Source organism: Papio anubis, chromosome 2 (genome assembly GCF_008728515.1).
Source record: "Papio anubis isolate 15944 chromosome 2, Panubis1.0, whole genome shotgun sequence".
Classification (NCBI taxonomy): domain Eukaryota; kingdom Metazoa; phylum Chordata; class Mammalia; order Primates; family Cercopithecidae; genus Papio; species Papio anubis.
This window is the reverse complement of record NC_044977.1, coordinates 186,952,189-186,973,257: the sequence shown is the minus strand read 5'-3', so window position 1 is coordinate 186,973,257 and position 21,069 is coordinate 186,952,189.

Below are 21,069 nucleotides of genomic sequence, written 5' to 3'. Positions count from 1 at the left end.
CTTTGTGTAGTATAGTCATTTTAACAGTATTCATTCTTCCTATCCAAGAGCATGAAATGGCTTTCCATTGATTTGTCTTCTGTGATATCTTTAAGGAGTGTTTCATAATTCTTATTGTAGAGATCTTTGACCTCCTTGTTTAGCTGTATTCCCAGGTATTTCTTTTTATGGATATTATAAAAAGGATTGCATTTGCCTCACTGTGAACATCATTGGTGTATAGAAATGCTACTGATTTTTATACTTAGATTTTGTATACTGAACCTTTGCTGAAATTGTTCATCAATTCTAGGAGGATGAGGGCAGAGACTACGAGGTTTTCAAGGTATAGATAGAATCATACCATCTATAAAGACAGATATTTTGACTTTCTCTCTTCCTATTCAGATGCCTTTCATTTCTTTCTCTCGTCTGATTGCTCTGGATGGAACTTCCAATACTATGTTGAATAGGAGTGGTGAGAGTGGATAATTTTCTCGTATTCTGGTTTTTAAGGGGAATACTTTCAGTTTTTGGTTTAATGTTGGTTGCAGGTTTGTCATAGACGGCTCTTATTATTTTGAGATATGTTCCTTGGATGCCTAGTTTGTTAATGATTTTTAATATGAAAGGATGCTGAATTTTATCAAAAGCCTTTTTGGTGTCTATTTAGATGATCACATGTTTTTTGTTTTCAGTTATATTTATGTGATGAATCACATTTATTGATTTGCATATGTTAAACCAATATTGCATCCCAGGAATAAAGGCTACTTGATCATGATGGATTAGGTTTCTGATGTTCTGCTAGAGTTGGCTTGATAGGACTTTGTTGAGAATTTTTACGTTCATAAGAAATACTGGGCTGAAGTTTTTATTGTTGTGTCTCTGACAGGTTTGGGTATCAGCATGATGCTTATCACAAGTAGCAGAGCACATGCTAAACCATCACAGCTGTAAATAATGTGCTTAATGCAACACTCCCTTTCGACTCCCACATTCTCACCACCTGTTTCTTTGTTTGATCATCAATAAATAGTCTGGACTTCCAGAGCTCAGGGACTTCGCAGCCTCCATACTTAGCGATGGCTGGGTGGACCTGCTTTCTCTCTCAAACTGTCTTTTCTCATTCCTTTGACTTCATCGGACTTTGTCACCCCACAACCTGGTGTTGGGTCCAATCACCTGAACGTATTTTAAATAAAAAATTTTATATTTAGTCAAGAGTTACCTTTTTGAATGATTTTGATTCTTTGTATTCCCAACTGGTGTGTGTGTGTATATATGTATGTGTGTATATATATATATATAGTTGCCTGAAGTAGTCTCCTTGTATTTTTTGTACTGCATTTCTGCCAGTGATATCTTCTTTTGGGCTTTTATGTCTAAAAGCTATTCTGTAACTTTAATTTCTCAAAGGTATTTTTGCTAGGTAGAGAATTCTTAATTTACAGTATTTTTCTTTCAGTACTTTAAAGATGTTCCTCTCTCTTTTGACTGAAATTGTTATGTTGCTGACATTCTCACCTGTCTTCCTCTTTATACTCTTTATACAATGTGCTTTCCTGCAGTTCAACTACTTTTAAAATATCATTTTATAGTTTTAAATAAGTTGATTATTAAATGTCTTGATGTAATTTCCTTCATGTTTTCTGTGATTGAAGTTCACTGAGCATCTTGGTTCTGTGGGTTTACAGTTTCCATCAAATTTGGCAATTATTTATCATTATGTTTCCAAATACTCATTTCTGCCCCACCTTTTAGGGAGTCCAATAATATGTATGTTAGACCACTTGAAATTTTCCTACAGGTCACCAATTCACTGTTTATTTTTTAAAAATTTATTTTCTGTGTTTTATTTTGGATAGTTTCAATTACTAAATCTTCATAATTACTAACATATTCTTCTGTGATATCTGTCATTTTTTCAATCCAATGTGTTTTTACTGAGGTATGATAGTTTTCATCTTTAGAAATTCAATTTGTGTCTTCCATCTTTCGTATTTCTGTTTAAAGTGTATGTTTTTATCTATATTATTGTGACTATAGAATATACTTGCAATACTTGTCCTTCTATGCCCTTGTCAACTAATTATCTCATCTGTCTTATTTCTGAGTCTGTTTCATTTTATTTTTCTCCCTTTTGTTGATTGCATTTCCTGATTCTTTGCATAACTGACAATACTTAATTAGATGTCAGAGATTGTGAATTTTTCATTTTTGAGTTTGTATTTAAAATTTTTATTTTTACAAGGTCACTGCTTTAACCCCTGAACTATGTAGATCCAGTATCTCCAAGATACCTGAACTCCTATGTTCATTGTAGCATTATTAATAATAGCCAAGATATGGAATCAACCAAAATGTCCATTGACAGATGAATAAAGAAAGTGTGGTGTGTGTATGTGTGTGTGTGTGTGTGTGTATGTGTCTGTGTATAATGGAATATTATTCAGGCATGAAAACAAAGAAATCCTATCATTTGTGACTACATTGACTACATGGATGAACCCGGGGTACATCATGCTAGGTGAAATAAGCCTGACACAAGTAAACAAATTTTGTATGATCTTACTTACAAGGATAATCTAAAAAATTCAAACTCATAAAAACAGAAAATAGAATGGTTGTTGCCAAGGTCTTGGAGATGAATAAAACAGGGACATGTTGGTCAAAGGGTATAAACTTTCAGTTACAAGATATGCAAGTTCTGGGGTCCTAATGTAAAGCATTTGTGGTGATTGATGTGTTGATTAATTTGACTGAAATAATCATTCCACAAGGTATACATGTATCAAACCATCACGTTGTACACCTTGAATATATACAATCTCTTCTGTAATTAAATATATTTAAAATAAATAAGTTAAAAGGCAGGTACAAAGATTTTATTTTTATAAATTTCTTCCAGCTTTTTTGTAATGGGGCTAAATTACTTATTTAGCCTGGGTGTAATTATTCACAATAACTAGGAAAAAACCCTCCGAGGACTCTACTCAAGAATCTTCAATTATGAAGTTTTCTACTCTTCTTGGAACAGAAACAGGAACTGCCCCATGTGACTTTCAGAGATTGTTTTTCCTCATTCTTTTAGGTAGTTATTTCAACGACCTTGGGTAGCTTCTTCAAACAAATGTACTAATCAGTGCTCAGCTGAATCCTCAAGGTGGACTCTTTTCTGTCTCCAGAGTTCTCATTCTGGACAATGCTCTTCTCCTGTGCTCAGCTCTGTGAACTCTGGTCCCCTTTACCTCCCTGGAACCAAAGACCCATTTTCTCAATGCAGAGACGCTACCTGACTCCAGCTGGATCCTCCATTCTGCATCAATGCCTAGAAACTTTCAGACAAGCCAGAGCAATTGTAGATCTTATGACTTTTGTTTCTCGTGTTAGTGATTTCTGTCCTTTATTGCCCAGTGTGCAATATCTTTAGAACCATTTTCTTCTGACATTTTATCTAGCGTTTTAGCGTTTCAGGCATAAGGGTCTATCTGCTTTTAACTCCATCTTAGTCAGAAGTGGGAATTCTGCAAGTGGAATGTCCTACTCATGTTTAGGACCTTTGAAAATTACCTTTGTCAAGTTCTTTTTCTCATTAAATCATCTCTCATAATGATATTTTTACTCAGAGCTCTTAATCTTGATGGAACAAGGCAGGCTCTGCATTTGTGTGTGTGTGTGTGTGTGTGTGTCTGCTATGTACGAAACACCAGACTAGACCCTAGAGACACAACAGTGAATAAAGCACACACGCTATCTTGGGAAGTGAGAATCTGAGAAAAAAGTTAAACACATATAAACTTGAGTAAATCAATGTGCAATAGCAGCAAGAGGCTCCCTTGGTTTAGATCCCAGAGAGTTCCCTTGATTTGAATCCCAGAAAGAGTACTTATTCACTGTGTGATTTTGAGCAAATTGCTTAACTTCTTGAAATATAAATTTTCCTCAGGTTAAGAAATGGAGATTATGGTAGTATATAAGAGTATGCGCTATCTCATAGTGTTTTGTGAGGATCTAATGAGATAATTTCTAAAAGTAACAAGCCATTGTGTTCAGCACAACAAAAATGATCAATGAATATTGGAAAATTAGTATAAAATAAAATTTAAGAGTCATATGAAAACTATAATTAAATACCTATATTCTGATAGGGTAAAAACAAGAATCAAAACTACAAGTGTGAGAACAACAAATGAAGAAAAAAATCTAGAAGATAAAATTCAGAAAAGCTCTTAGTTCTTTCCTCACTAAAAATTTTTCCTTTTGAGAATTCTTTTTGGGTCACACTTTTTTTTTTATTTAACAAGGGTAAGTATTAATTGGCAGAGCTTAACTATCCTAATTGCTTATGACAAAATGGATATATGAAATGATACATGAAATCACACACACAGTTTAAAATAAGGGCTAATTAAAGGAAAATAAAATACTTAATCTCAGAGCTTAGAACGATTTGTAGAATGATACTGCTTGACTTGGGGAGATAAATCATTAAATCTAAAATTCCATTAGAAAATTAATTTCTTTTCAAAAACTTATGTTAGAGGTCACCATTAAGACATCCAACTGGTATGTGAATTTTTTCTCAATTATTTCATGAATATAAGTCAATTCCTCAAAGGATAAACCCCCATTGTAAGCTTAAGGGCTATATTCTAAAACTACTTTATGTCTCTTATACTAAATAAAACATCAGATCTATTACAATAGAAACTTTCCTTTAGTATTTTCCCTTTTATTGTCAAAACCTGCCCTTACTTAGCTTTATTTTCATATATCCATATTTGCCTTAGAAAGGAGCATCTTCAACAACTTTCCTTTATTCTATCTAGACATGACTTCTTACTCTTCAGGATACAGTTGCAGCAACACATCCTCTGTTCTTCTCTGACGGCATTTACACATCACCCTGTATTTGTGTGCATGTCTCTTCTAGTAGTGTGCATGCTTAGTTAGTCTTCTTTAAGCAGAATAATAATAATAGTTCTGTTTCATGATTTCCAATTTACAAACTTTCCTCAAACATTATTTTTATTTGATTCTTATAATAAACGTATGAAAGTGGCAATTTTATAATGAAATTGAAAATTGTATTCAACGTTCTTTGTAATTCAAAAAATCTGCCTTCAAACTCAAATACCTCATTATCTAGAAAAGTATATACTTAGAAAAGTTATCCTTAGCAAACTAATACAGGAACAGAAAACCAAACACCACGTGTTCTCACTTATAACTAGGAGCTAAATAATGAGAACACATACACATATAGAGAGGGAAAACATACACTGGGATGTTTTGGAGGGTGGAGGGCAGGAGAAGGGAGAGGATCAGAAAAAATAACTAATGGATACGAGATTTAATACCTGAGGTATGAAATAATCTGTACAACAAACTCTCATAACACAAGTTTTCCTATGTAGCAAACCTGCACTTGTACCCCTGAACTTAAAATAAAAGTTAAATAAGTTAAAAATTAAAGCTATAAAAAATACAGAACTTGGGCTGGGCCCAATGGCTCATGCCTGTAATCCCTACACTTTTGGGAGGCCGAGGCAGGTGAATCATCTGAGGTCAGGAGTTCAAGACCAGCCTGGCCAAAATGGTAAAACCCCATCTCTACTAAAAATACAAAAATTAATGTGGTTGTAGGTGCCTGTAATCCCAGCTACTCGGGAGGCTGAGGCAGGAGAATCACTTGAACCCGGGAGTGGGAGGTTGCAGTGAGCCGAGATCGCGCCATTGTACTCCATCCTGGGTGACAAGAGCAAAACTCCATCTCAAAAAAAAAAAAAAAAAAAAAAAGCAAAACAAACAAACACACACACACAAAAAAAACAAACCAAGAAAAAAACACATAATTTTTAAAAAGTTACCGAGCCTTTCTCAATTTTAGTTGTTTCCTTAATTTGTTTCTGGAGAACATTAGAATTACATAATGTAACGTAGTTTGCTTAATGTTTGGTCTATAGTTTGCTCAGTAAATTGTAGTTACTATTTTCCATGGCAACAGTAATAGGTAAGTATGTCAAGCTTGAGCTGTCAATACATTTTTATGCAGTAGTCAGGTTTGCTTCTTCTCCCCATCTCATATTTTGATAGAAGGAAGGGAGGGGTAGAGAGAGACAAAGAAAACATATAGAATAACATCTCAATCCTATTCAAATTTGCTAGGTATCTTTGAATGTATAGTTCTGAATGTTTCTACAGTGTCATTTACATGTATTTTGCCACTTAGCTGACTAAGAGATTAAATAAATATCACTTAGAATCATCTAAATTATGAATTAAATTTGCTGCCCTTCTTTGATGAGGACAAAAATTTTAAACTAATGTCAGAAATGCTTTTACACTTTGAATTATTGTGATCTTCTTCACCACAAAAAATGTCAGTTTCTTAGCCTTAACTAGCCTGTTTTGGATAATAAGATTTGGCAGAAGCCAGTAGACTTTTTTATAGGGTTCGAATCTGTGACACTGAATTTTTGGTATCTGATATGTCTGTGATCACTGTTTCAGGGATAATTGTATTCTCTAGAAACAGCTTGCACTATTGACTTCAGCTTCTTGACAGGATGGATGTTGAAGGAGAAGCCTGAGTTTGGGTCAAAAGATTTTAGTCTGAGTCTCTGCTTGTATTTTCCTCATCTGAAAACATTAACACCTAAGAAAGTTGTAAGGAAATGTCATAAAAGTGAAAGAAGCTGTCTTCCAAAAGATTTTATATTTTGAACATTTTTAAGGATCTTTCCAACTTTTAGTTACTGAATTCATAAGCTTTTTTTTTCTTTAAAAAAGGTGAAAAGGAAGATTTCCCCTCATAGGCAGCATCACCGGAATAAAACTGCCCATACTTTCAGAGGTGATATGCCTACACGGTGACAAAGCTTTCCAAGAACAGGTCAGGCTCCCTCATGCCTCTTTTTCAAAAGTTTTGATTTGGGATTCAACTTTAAGAGTTATAATAGGCAATATACTTTGTAAATTCCAGCTAAGTAAATTATAATTACAGTCCAGATTTCAATTAGGAAATTTCAGCACTGCTAAGCTGAGGAATGAAGCTTAAAGATACAATTAATATGAGCTTATACTAAAGGCTTTAATGGAATTAATAACTCTATAACAATAGATTATTACCCAATCTTGAACACAGGCAAAAGGCTCTTGCTGTCAATAACTAGCAAAGCACCCAAGCTTCTATTTGCTGCTTTTGAATACTGGTATTTTATCAAATAAAACCCTGTAACTAGTGTACTTATGATAGACTTGAACAATTTTAATGGAAAAATAAAGCAAGCAAGCACATGGAATTCCACAGAAGAAAGTTTCCATTTAACTCTCAAATATAAAAAATGCAAGTATTGATTCTGAAGTATATACTATAAAAAGAAAGATATTGGAAAAGGCAAGAGAGGATAATTATGGAGATAGGATGCCTTTTTCATAGGAAGACTGGAAGTCATAGGACGAGAGATTTTAAGAGAATAAGAAATAAAAATGAGATTTTGGTTAGAAAAGCAAGTTTGGTGCATTGGTGACTCTGCCTACCTGGGCCATTTCTTATCAACATAGGGATACCTTGATGGATGCACTGAAGGGATATCAGTGGTTTCACTCAGTGATCTATTTTTTGATAGAATTTCTCCAACCAATTCATTGATATAAATTCACTTAAGGATCTGTTTTTTGTTGTTGTTGTTGGGACAGAGTCTCACTCTGCCACCCAGGCTGGAGTGCAATGGCACCATCTCTGCTCACTGCAACCTCCGCCTCCCAGGTTCAAGCAATTCTCCTGCCTCAGCCTCCTGAGTAGCTGGAATTTCAGGTATGTGCCACCATGCCTGGCTATTTTTTTTGTGTATTTTTCGTAGAGATGGGGTTTCACCTTCTTGGCCAGGCTGGTCTCAAACTCTTGACCTCTGGTTATCCACCCGCCTCGGCCTTCCAAAGTGCTGGAATTACAGGTGTGAGCCACCACACCTGACCTTCTAGTTCTGTGTATACAAAAAACCCAGCATTTGCAATATATCTGATATTAATATAATTGTATATTTCTTTACCCTAAGACTGCCTTTCTCTGTGAAGGTCAAATAACAAATGTAGGCATATTATTCATTCAGATAATAATTTTTAAATTCACGATAACTACTTGCAATTCCATCCTTCTGACTTCATGTAACCTTTATCACCACCTCACAGGCCCAAATAAAAATACTCCAAATATTTGTATTTTACAGTTACACTGAGCATTAGGGTTTGAACATATGAATGTGGGGGTGGGGCACAATTAAGTCCTTAACAGGAACTGAAGTTTCTGCCAATTCCTATCAATCAATCATCGGTTGAGTGTTGCTCATGGAAATCAGTTTCCTGGCACTTCTGGAGTGTCACATGGATAAACAAAAAGGCTTTAGCAATCAGAGAAAGCCCTTTTATTAAAAAAAAAAAAAAAAAAAAAAGCAAGTTCTTGCAATTAGAAGTGGGGCAAGTATACATTATACATTGAAGTGGTAAATATGGAAGGATATGAGTGGTATGTCAAAAGCAACTGCTTTACTTCTTAATAAAATTTCCTAAACAGCCTTCAGTAATTACCCATTTAAGTCAACTTAACCATGTAGCTGGGAACTCAAAAAATCTGTTTTTTCTTCAAATCACCAATAAAAATATGAAACAAGGATCAGATTTACTGAATTAGCTTATTTTATGATTTGATTTTTGTTAATCATTTATGCTTTCTTCCTACTGTGTCAAAATGAAATTACCACAGTCCCTGGAAACTGGAATTAGTTTTAAGTTTAGACTTCTTTATGAGAAAATTAGAGATTGTTTTCATTTACTCATATTTTCAAAATGCATCTGAACTTTTATTGCTTTCTGTGTTGAAGTTGCCAGTACTTTCAAACCAAAACCACTGTTTTGAATCCTGAACCTCAGCACCTTGGTCCTGGGTAGTATGATTCTTTGTATTCATTGTTTGAAAATTTTTCCTTTTAAAAATTCACAAGAAGATATGTTAAGTTGGCAACATAAATGTATTTATTCCCCTTCCTAAGACCACAATTGTTTATCTCTCTCTCTCTCTCTTTCTCTCTCACACACACATCCTGTTATAAATGTTTCCAACATAAATGTACAAGGAAAGATCCATCATCAGTTTGAGATATTTCAACAAATTTCTAAAAGGTAAAAAGCAGATGGAGGAGTGGTTTCAGATATTGAAGGAAATTGGAAAGGAACAGTAGCTTGCATGGAAGAGTTTGCCTCACACACAGAAGGCAAACCAACATTACCATTAATTTGAACTTTATATTCCATGGAACTTTTACATTACAATTTCAGAAACAATATGAACAAAATTAGGTATCATATCATTCTGTACTGTGTCCCTGGGAGCATCGTGGAATATTCTTCCTTTATGTATCTGCATCTGATATGTCATCTGCCTGGAATATCTATTTCTCCTATGCTTCTCATTATTCAAGACTACGAGGCCCAGTTCAGATGCCATTATGCTAACAATGCCTTCCTTGATCACTAACAAATTTCTGTTGCATATTTTTGCAATTTGGAACAGAGCAAAGAAAACCCAACTTGGCCACTGAGACCCATGCCCAAGGACAGTTCCAATTATATATGTGTTTGGGGATAATTATGAAGTGGGCAACCATGTATTGACCCTCTATGAGTGGTGAGAAACCATTCATTTGTTGAGCTGGTAAATAAATATCTCAGAGCAACTACTTGTGTCAGGAGTAACAATATTTTGCTTTCCATGCTTCTAGAAAGAAAACAAAATACGTTTCACTATGGAAACAGTCAAACTCTATTACCAAGATCACGTCATAGACCCATAAAAATAGTAAACCTTTAAGGTGTAGAATTTTAGCTATGATCTAATGGAGGATGGTGTGCAATGCGTTGAGACTAAAGCCACGGGTCTCAGGAGGAAAATGAGTTTCACCTGCATTGTGACTTTGGGCATAGGCTTGACCTTTCCGGATCAATTTTTTCCTCCTTAGGAAATATATTCTTAAAGATCTTTGAACTTAAATACATGTTTATGGCATGAACCAGGTTAAATTAATATAAAAATAGCCATTTGGGTTTTCCAGAAGTATGTCTTCTTCATAACCACATCCAGTTCACGGGAAGATGCACTTACTTCACCTATGAATTATACAATGAGTTGTATTGGCTATATCTCTGTATCTCTTCCAATATTTTCTTGGAAACATTATGTTCTACGTGTTAGGTGCTCAATTAATTCTTTCTCTAAAAGAAAATATTCCTCTTCTGTTTCTTGAGGCCTACATTCTAAACCTGGCTCTAATTCCTATAATCATCCATTAAAACAGGAATGCTAGTAAAGATAATTTGAAGTTACTATAAAGAATTTTTAATCACCTGATTCAGAGAGATGGTCTTTTCAAAAGGAGTAGGGTCACTTTAATTCAGCTTTCTCTTTCCTTTTGAGTTTTTTCTTTTTTAACTATTTGATCTTTCTTTTTAATATTAAAAAATGACAACAATATTCTGGCTTTTTCACATAAGTAAGTTTAGGAAAATTGGTGGTTTTATTTTTATGGTTAAGAAACAAAAAGACTACATGTACACAGATTCCTTGGTCTAGTTCAGTTTTGCAAATATCTTCTTTTTAGCCCTGTGAATATGTCAAATATTAATGTTAGACTTCACGTTACTATAGATAGATAGAGAGATAAGATAGAGATAGGAAAGAGGAAAAAGGGAAATAAGGAGGGAGGAAGAGATAATAAAAGGAAGGAAGGAATGAAGATAATAATAACCATTGTCCAATCATCCTCCAACCATTTGCATGATTTCTTATTTAAGATTCGGTACGTAATTGTACCATGTGTCAGCTTTCTCTTAATGTATTCAAGCAATTATTAAATTATTTTCCATTGTTTTCTTCCTATTTTGCTATTTCATCAAGGAATTACTATCTAGCCCCTATTTTCTCTTGGTTATGTATCAGAGCCCTCATCTTTGCTATTTTACTTTTGAATAGATCCATACCCTTTTCTAATATTCTAGAGTAATTTCTTTTTCACAATTTTAAAATCTCTCTGCCTGTGTATTTTATTTTTGAGGTACTCTTGAAATAATTATTTTAATGTAAGATGCTATATAAAGGAAAATCTCATGATAGCTATATATCTACAACTACATTTTAAATTCACACCTACATATATAGCTCTATATAATTATGAGCGTACAAAGTGCAGATAGATTATCATGTAGCATCTGATGGCTGCCCTTATGCTGCAAAGTGTGTTTTCAGAAATAATTTCCTGCCACATTCCTGACTGTATTTGCAGCCTGAGTTGATCCTCTCTCCTGCTGTTCTCTGATCTGCCCCTGGGTTACTAACAGCCCCAACAGACAGACTGGCTCGTGCTACCTGCTGCTCAGACACAGATTAACTCACTACCAGCCATATGGGCTGGGGACTTCATAAATTCCTCTCCTTTTGCTTTTGGCACTTAGGAAAGTGAATGGACAGTTTTCTGGTGGAGATAAAAACAACCTGGTGGCGTGCAGGCTGGGCAGTAATCACCTGCACCCGACACAACTGGCACCTCCATCTGCCTTTCAGCAGCTATTTGTGTGAAGGAAATGGATTACTGCATTCAGTGCTACTCCTGTGTTGTTAGCCACTGCCATTCACCTCAATTAGAAAGTCAAATGATTAAATTCCTAATTCATATTTCTATTTACAATAATTACTGATATGTCCATTGTTAAACAAGGTTTCAAAATATTTCTAGAATTAAAAGAAATGTGAATTACTTTGACATATTTTTGTAAATGTAAACACCTGTATTTATTTTTAAATATAGAAAATAAATGCTCTGGGAAAAAAATGTAAAATAAAGACCACAGACTGTAAGTTTTCAGCGTGGGTTCATTGTGACTTTGGGCAAACTATTTGTTGTGCCTTAATTCCCTCTAAAATACCTGTTTGTGAAGGTACATTGTAAACTGTACTGAAGAGTAACTTAAAACACTACTGTTAATTGTAAAAATACCATTGTTAGATATTGCTCTTTGAAACTCAAAGGCAGAAGATATTCCAAATAAAATACTAACAATTATTTTTCATTAGCAAATTATCAGTATGTCATCATCATGTTAACAAGTCCCAATGTTTAGAAATATATCAATATTCATCTTGATTTCTGTCTCTAAAAATACTCTGTCATTAATCTTTACAGATAGAATCATTGAAGCTGGTTTTGGAATGAATAAGCAATCAAAAAATGTTTAATTTCATTAGTTTTATTTCTCAGCAAGAGGCATAACTTTTTCAACCTATTGGTAAAGTAATACTCTACAAACTAAGGCAATACTTAGTCATTTTGGTGGTTTATATGAAGGAGATAATTTAGAAATGGAGTAATTTAATTAATGAGTACAAGTAAAATAGAAAACCTGAGTAAGAGCAGTAGACTGTATTGATGTCCGTATCTTAGTTGCAGAGTTGTACTATAATTTTCCGTAAAGGAACCATGGGGAAAATGAAGTGGAGCGTGCACATGATCTCTCTGTATTATTACTACAATGGCATATCCATCTAAAATTATCTACATAATATTTCATTTTTCTTTTCTTTTTTTCCCTGAGACAGGGTCTTACTCCGTTGCACAGGCTGGAGTGCAGAGGTGCGATCTCGGACTCACTGCAACCTCTGCCTCCCGGGTTCGTGTTTCTCGTGCCTCCTCCCAAGTAGCTGGGACTACAGGCGTGTGCCATGCCAAGCTAATTTTTGTATTTTTACTAGAGACAGAGTTTTGCCATGTTGGCAAGACTGGTCTGGAACTCCTGACCTCAAGTGATCCGCTGGCCTCGGCGTCCCAAAGTGCTGATACTACAGGTGTGAGCCACAGTGCCTGGCCTAAAATTATCTACATAATATTTTCAATTAAAAATACTCACAGTTGCAAAAGTGCTTTCTTAGGTTGATATTAGCTTCATGGTAATGTGACAGTATGAGATTAAACATAGAATAATCAAAAAAATTGGAATTAGCTTGTTTTAGCCATTCTGCAATGCATAAATATATCAAAACACCATGTTATATACCATAAAGATATAGACTTTTATATGTCAATTTTAAAAGTTTTTAAACAATTCTAAAATGTATATGGAACCAAAAAAGAGCCTGAATACTACAAATCTATAAGAACCAAAGCAGCATGGTATTGGTACCAAAATAGACATGCAGATCAATGGAAGAGAACAGAGAACCCAAAAATAAAGTCCCATGCCCACAGCCAACTGCTCTTCAACAAAGTTGAGAATAATAAACAATGGGGAAATGACTTGCTCTTATTCAATATATGGTGCTGGAAAAATTAGCTAACATTTTGCTAAAGAATGAAATGGGACCCCATCTCTTACCATATGTAAAAACTAACTCAAGATGGATTAAATATTATACTTAAATGTAAGAACTCAAACTATAAAAATCCTAGAAGAAAACCTAGGAAAAACTCTTCTGAACATTGGTCTGTGCCAATAGTTTATGACTAAGACCTCAATAGCAATTGCAACAAAAACAAAAATGACAAATGGCACTTAATTAAACTAAAGAGTTTCTGCACAGCAAAAGAAATAATCAACAAAGTAAACAGACAACCTACAGATTGGGAGAAAATATTTGCAAATGATGCATCCAATAAAGGACTAATAACCAGAATCTATAAGGAACTTAACAAGTTAAAAAAAAACCCATTAAAAATTGGGCAAATGATATATTAACAAACAGACACTTTTCAAAAGAGGACATACACATATCCAACAAACATATTTTAAAATGTTGTACATCACAAATCATCAGATAAATGCAAATTAAATTACAGTGAGCTACCATCTCACACCAGTGAGAATGGCTATTATTAAAAAGTCAAAAAGTAACAGATGTTGGCAAGGATGTGGAGAAAAGAGAAGACACGGTTGGTAGGAATGTGAATTAGTTTAACCCCGAAGGAAAACAGTATGGAGGTTTCTCAAAGAACTAAAAACAGAATTACAGTTTCATCCATTAATCCTACTACTGGATATCTACCCAAGAGAAAATAAATTGCTTTATTAAAAAGACAAAGACACCTGCACTTGCATGTTGATTACAGTACTATTCACAGTGGCGAAGTCATAAAATCAACCTTAGTTTCCATCAACAATGGATTGGATAAAGAAAATGTGGTACATACACGCCGTGGAATAATACGCAGTCAAAAAATAAATAAAATTATGTCTTTTGCAGCAACATGACTGTAGCTGGAGGACTTTATCCCAAGTGAATTAATGCAGAAAAAGAAAATCAAATACCACATGTTTTCATTTATAGGTGGGAGCAAAATGACCTGTACACATGCACATAAAGATGGAAACAATAGACACTAGGGACTCCATAAAAGGGGAGGAAGGGAAGGGAATAAGGGTTGAAAAACTGCTTATTGATTACTATGTTTGTTATCTGGGTGATGGGTTCACTAGAAGCTCATACCCAGCATTACTCAATATACCCATGTAACAAACCTGTGCATGTACCCCCTTAATCTAAAAAATAAATAAAACTTTTTTTAAAGAAATTATTGGACAATGACTATAAGAATAATACAATTTTGATATTGAGAATTCATTACATAATTTCAGTGGTTGGGGAGGTCTTGCATGAGTGAGTAATGGAATTTTATAAACATCAGGAAATAAATATACTCTGGGTGTCCTATATTTACTTTCCTCTCTTAGCAGTAGACTTAATTATGAAAATAATGAAAATAACCTACTATAGTTACATTGTACTTTATTTATTAAAATATTGTGATATGAAGAATTTCATTTAGTACTTATAATATATACACTTAAATATATTTTATAAGCTAAAAACCGTGACTTTTGGAATGCATATGGAGAGCATACTGTATTAGTGACATGACTTAAAACACAAAGCTTGAAAACAGATCTCGACATTCCATTTCTGATCCCCAATCCTAGAATCTCTCTACAGTTGTATGACTTAGGCTTGAGAATCTTGGGTAAGAGTGTTTTATGTTTCCTTCATGGATGTTTTTGTGCCATTTAAGTCTTTTCTTTGAAGGAGGTAAGCTTTTCCTATTTACACTGGTCAACTCCACAGTGGCTGGTAGCATACCTTGTACATATTCTTACACGAAATCATAACATTTATAAAAAATATAATTCTGTTATTTTTTGAGCACTTACTCTGTACCAGGTATTGCATTAAGCAGTTTATTGACATTACTTCAATTGATCCTCAAAAAAACCCAGAAAATTCGCAATGATAACAATCAACAGGTGAGAAGATAGAAACTCAGAACAGCAAGGGACATGCCATTGCAGCATCTGGATTTGACCTCAAGTTAGTCTGAATCTCAAAGATGTGCTCTTAAATATTACAAGCAACAGAATGAGACAATGCATTGACAGATGAAAGTGTTACACTGGAGTAAAATAGATGATATATAATAAAATATATTAAATTTAAAAATTAAAGTACAATATACGTGAAGTATAAAAATCTTAAACGTATAACTTTATAAAAATGTGCATGGCAGTATTACCTTGTAGTCATCACCCAGATTAATATATTGAACATTTGCAAAAGCAAAGAACATTCCCTCGTGACTCTCTCCTTTCAGTACTCCTCCAGATGGTAACTATTTCCCTAAAAATCTATTACTATAAACAGATTTGCTTATTCTTGAACTGTATGTAAGTGGTACCATTTTCTGTCAGAGATCTGTCACCCAATATGATGCATCTTGTTTTTGTATCAATAAACTGTTATTTTATATTGCAAAGTAGAGTTATTTTGCATAATTTTAACCACAATTTAGATACTCATTCTACTGCTGATTAGAATGTAGGTTGTTTAGATGGTATAACAAACTTGGCTGTGGTAATTATTTCACAAGATATATGTTTATCAATCACATTGTACATGATAAATCAATCACATTGTACATTATAATTTGGTGCAATTTTCTTCATTCAGTTATACCTCAATAAAGCTGAAAAAAACTAGGATTGTTTCCAGTTTGGGACAATTGCAAATAAAATTCTGTAATACCAATACAACATGAACAAGTCTATATACAATCAATTTATTATTTTATCAAGTAAATATTTATATGATGATCCCTATGTGCCAGACACTGACTGGAATGCTTCAGCAATACTTAGTCATTTAAACCTCATGCAAAACTTATGGCGTAGTTACTAACAACAGCTATATCAAATAAATGGGAAAAACAGGAAAAATTCTGGGATTTGGACTCAGGAAGTCTGGCTACAGAGCTATGTTCTTGACCTTTGTGCTGCATTTTCTCTCAGTATTTAGAGCCACATATTTGTAGTAATGAATAAAATAGCTAACATGATTGTCACTCTAAACCATACAAAATATTAAATAGCTTTCCTGGATTAGTTCACTTAATCTTAACAATAGTCCCATGAGGGAACTTATATTTATTTCCATTTGACAGCTAAAAAAGTAGGTGTTTAAGTCACTTGCCCATACCTACACAACTATTCAATAGAAGAATCATGGATTTTCACTGTTTGATTCTAATCATATTACGCTATTGTATATACTGCCTCCCAAGCAAACACTTTTATTCTTATCATGAGAAAGCGCACCTAAAACAAGCATGGTTACTGATTTATTTATTATATTTTATTATACTTCTAAGTTGCTCAGGTGCTAGCATGTGACAACGACGTGTCAGGTTTGTTACATAGGTATACATGTGCCATGTCGGGTTCTCTTTCTTAAAGCAGTTTGCAAAAGAGCTGAATACCCTAACAGCTTGACCTGGAGCATACAATTTGTTAGCTTCATAAAACTGTCTTTCCTGGATCTTTTCTGCATCTTGCCTTTACAGGATTAGTCACAAAGCCCTGTGGTAACCCAAGTTTAGACAACATTCTTGTTTGCCAAAGAGACAAAGCAGAGAGAAAAAATAGAATATTTAAGTGTTTGCTTTTAGAATATTTAGAAATATTCAGCAATGGAGTCTGAGTAAAGTAATAAAAAAATTAAGAATTTCTATTTGGTCAAGACCAGTTATCTGTTGCTCAAGCTGGCATGCTTTATTGTGAGTAAAATAGGCTCTCTACAATCTCCGCCTACCTACAAGCTCTGCTAGCCCAAGCTTTACACGATTTACCTGCCTCAGGAAACCACGATGTAAGGAAGGAAAATAGATTACATAAAATCACATGCTAGGAAGCTTTTATTATTTAAAGTATGTAGTGTTAACATAATAAATTCTCGGTCTGGGCGTGGACTCCTGAGCTCAGGAAATCTGCCCTGCACGACCTCCCAACGCTTTGGGAGGCCCAGGCCGGCATACTGCCTGAGCTCAGGAGTTCAGACCAGCCTGCGCAACACAGTGAAACCCTGTCTGTACTAAAATACAAAAATTAGCCAGGTGTGGCGGCATGCAACTGTAGTTCCAGCTACTCGGGAGGCTGAGGCAGGAGAATTGCTTGAATGCAGGAGGCGGAGACTGCACCACTGTACTCCAGCCTGGGCAACAGAGCAAGACTCCACCTCAAAAAAAAAAAAAAAAAAAGCCATAATAAATTCTATAAAATTTTTATGAGGAAGTAGCTGCTTAGATTAACAATAATCATTAAAATATAGCAAAAATGGGAAGTAAAAATGCCTCTTCAGCTTTTATAACAAGTTATTACAAAAATTTTTGGCAAGGCCTGGTAGCTCATGCCTGTAATCCTAGCACTTTGAGAGGATAAGCTTGGGCAACACAGTGATACCCCATCTCTATAAAAATATTAAAAAATTAGCCAGATGTGGCAGTGCATGCCTGTAGTCTTAGCTACTCAGGAGGCTGGAGTGGAGGATTGCTTGAGCCCAGGACTTTGAGGTTGATTTCATACGCCACTGTGTTTCAGCCTGGGCAACAAAGTGAGACTCTATCTTTACATAAATACAATAAAATACACTTTAGAGTTTGCGCTCACTCACAACCACTGCCCACCATTTCGCAGACACACATATGTGGACCTGGCCACCCTGCCGCAACCAACACATTTGCCGATCTCACTGCCACTGCCCTGTCCCCACCAACACACGCACACATGCAGATCCTGCCACCCCGTAACTGTTGGCACCAGCATGTGCACAGACCACACTGACACTGCCCTGATGAAGCACTTTGGCCAGAACATCCACTGGAGCATTGTTGCCAGTGGCCTGAGAACACCTCACTCCCTCCAGCACAGCAGGTGTTTAACTTCAAGGGACCAGAGAACAAAGCTATGGGCCTAGCCCCAGGTCCCCAGAATTACAGCAGGCAGGCCAGGAGTGCTGAGCAGAGCCTTGGCCTCATGAAATCATACAGAAATGAAGCCAGTTAACTGACCCCAGGTTCTATACCACAGTCAATCCCTCAAAGGAATTAAAGACTATAAAAGGAAAAAGCCCTGTTCAATCGACAGCAGCTTCACAGATGAAAGGAACATCAGCCCACACAGATGAGAAAGAACCAGCACAAGAACTTTGGCAACTCAAAAGGCCTGAGTGTCTTCTCACTTCCAAACATACACACTAGCCACCCAGCAATGGTTCGTAACCAGGCTGAAATGGCTGGAATGACAGACATAGAATTCAGAATCTGGGTGGCAACAAGAATCATTCAGATTCAGAAGAAAGGTGTAAGGAAGCCAATAAAATGATACCAGAGCTGAAAGATAAAATAACCATTTTATGAAAAACAAACAAACAAAAAAACTAATCTGATAGAACTGATATTACCATTGGAAATTTTAATATCAGGATTGACCAAGCTGAAGAAAGAATTCCAGAGCTTGAAGACTGGTTCTTTTAATCAACTCATTCATGTAAAAATTTTAAAAAAAAGAATTTTAAAAATTGAACAAAATCTCCAAGAAATACAAGATTAGGTAGAGGCCAAATCTATGACTCATTGGCCTCACTGAAGGAGAGGGAGAGGGAGCAAGTAACTTGGAAAACATATTTGAGGACATTGTCCATGAAAATTTTCCCAGCCTCACTAGAGAAGTCAACATTCGAATTCAGGAAAACCAGAGAAGTCCTACAAGATGCCATACAAGGTGACCATCCTCAATACACATTGTCATCAGATTCTCGGAAGCCATGTGAAAGAAAGCATATTAAAGGCTGGGCACAGTGGCTCACACCTGTAATCCCAGCAATTTGGAAGGCAAGGACGGGTGTATCACCTGAGATCAAAAGTTTGAGACCAGCCTGGCCAACATGGCAAAACCGCGACTCTACTAAAGATACAAAAATTAGCTGGGAGTGGTGGCACATGCCTATAATCCCAGCTACTTGGGAGACTGAGGCAAGAGAATTGCTTGAACCCAGGAGGCGGAGGTTGCAGTCCCGGGAGATGGATGTTACAGTGAGCCGAGATAGCTCTACTGCACTCCAGCCTCCGCAACAGAGTGAGACTCTGTCTCAAAAAGAAAAAAGAAAAAAAAGAAAAAGAAAATATATTGAAAATAGCTAGAGAGAAGGGAGAAGGGCAAGTTACCTACAATGGGAACTTCATCAGGCTCAAAGCAGACTTTTCAGCAGAAACCCTACAAGCAAGAAAAGACTGAAGGCCTATATTCAGTAGCCACAAAGAAAAGAAATTCTAACCAAGTATTTTATAACCAGCCAAACTAAGTTTATAAGCAAAGAAGCAATAAAATCTTTTCAGTCAATCAAATGTTAAGAAAACCATGAGAACTATTTTAAAACAAGTCCTTAAGTTAGTGCTAAATATGGAAATGAAAGACTATTACCAGCCAGCCACCACGAAAGCACACTTAAGTACGTACACCATTAACATTGTAACACAAAGACACAAACATGTGTACATAACAACCAGGTAATAACATGATGACAAGATCAAATGCACATATATCAACATTAACTTTAAATGTTGAGCTAAATATCCCACTTAAAAGACACAGATTGGCAAGTTGAATAAAGAAACCAGACCCAACTCTATATTATCTTCGAGAGACCCATCTCACATGTAATGACATTCATAGACTCCAAGGCAAGTGATGGAGAAAAATCTACTAAGACCACTGAAAACAAAAAGAGCAGGAGTACCTATTCCTATTTCAGAAAAAAAGACTTTTAAACCAACAACAAAAAAATTTTAAAGCCAAGAAGGGCATTATGTAATGATAAAGGGTTCAATTCAAAAAGAAGAATTAACAATCCTAAATATATACGCACCCAATGCCAGAGCACCCGGATTTGTAAAACAAGTTCTTATAGAAACATGAAGAGACCTAGATAACTACACAGTAATAGTAGGAGACTTCAACAGCACACTGACAGTGTTAGACGGATCACTGAATTAGAAAACTAACAAACATATCCAGGATCTAAACTTCAACACTTCACCAAAAGGACCTAATAGACATCTGTAGAGGACTCCATGCAACAACAGCAGAACATATATTCTAATCTGCACATGACAGATACTCAAAAATCACACAGATGTTCAGCTATAAAGCAATTCTCAACAAATTTTAAAGAAACCAAAATCATACCAAGCATACGCTCAAGACTACAGCATAATTAAAAGAGAAGTCAATACCAAGAACTCTCAAAATCATATACAATTACATGTAAACTAAACAACCTATTCCCGAATGACTTTGGGGTAAAGAATGAAATTAATGCAGAAATTAAAAAAAATTCTTATAAACTAATGAAAACAAGAATAAAATATAATAGGATCTCTGGGACATAGCTAAAACAGTGTGAAGAGGAAAGCTCATAGCACTACATGGACATATGAAGAAGTTAGACCTCAAAATAACATTTATATTGCATCCAGATAAACTACAAAAACAAGAGGAAACCAACCCCAAACCTAGCAGAAGAAAATAAATAACCAAAGATCACAGCTGAACTGAACAAAATTCAACATAAAAATATATAAAAAGGATTGATGAACCCAAAGTTGGTTCTTTTAAAGAATAAATAACATTGATAGACTGCTAGCTAGATTAATAAATTAAAAAGTG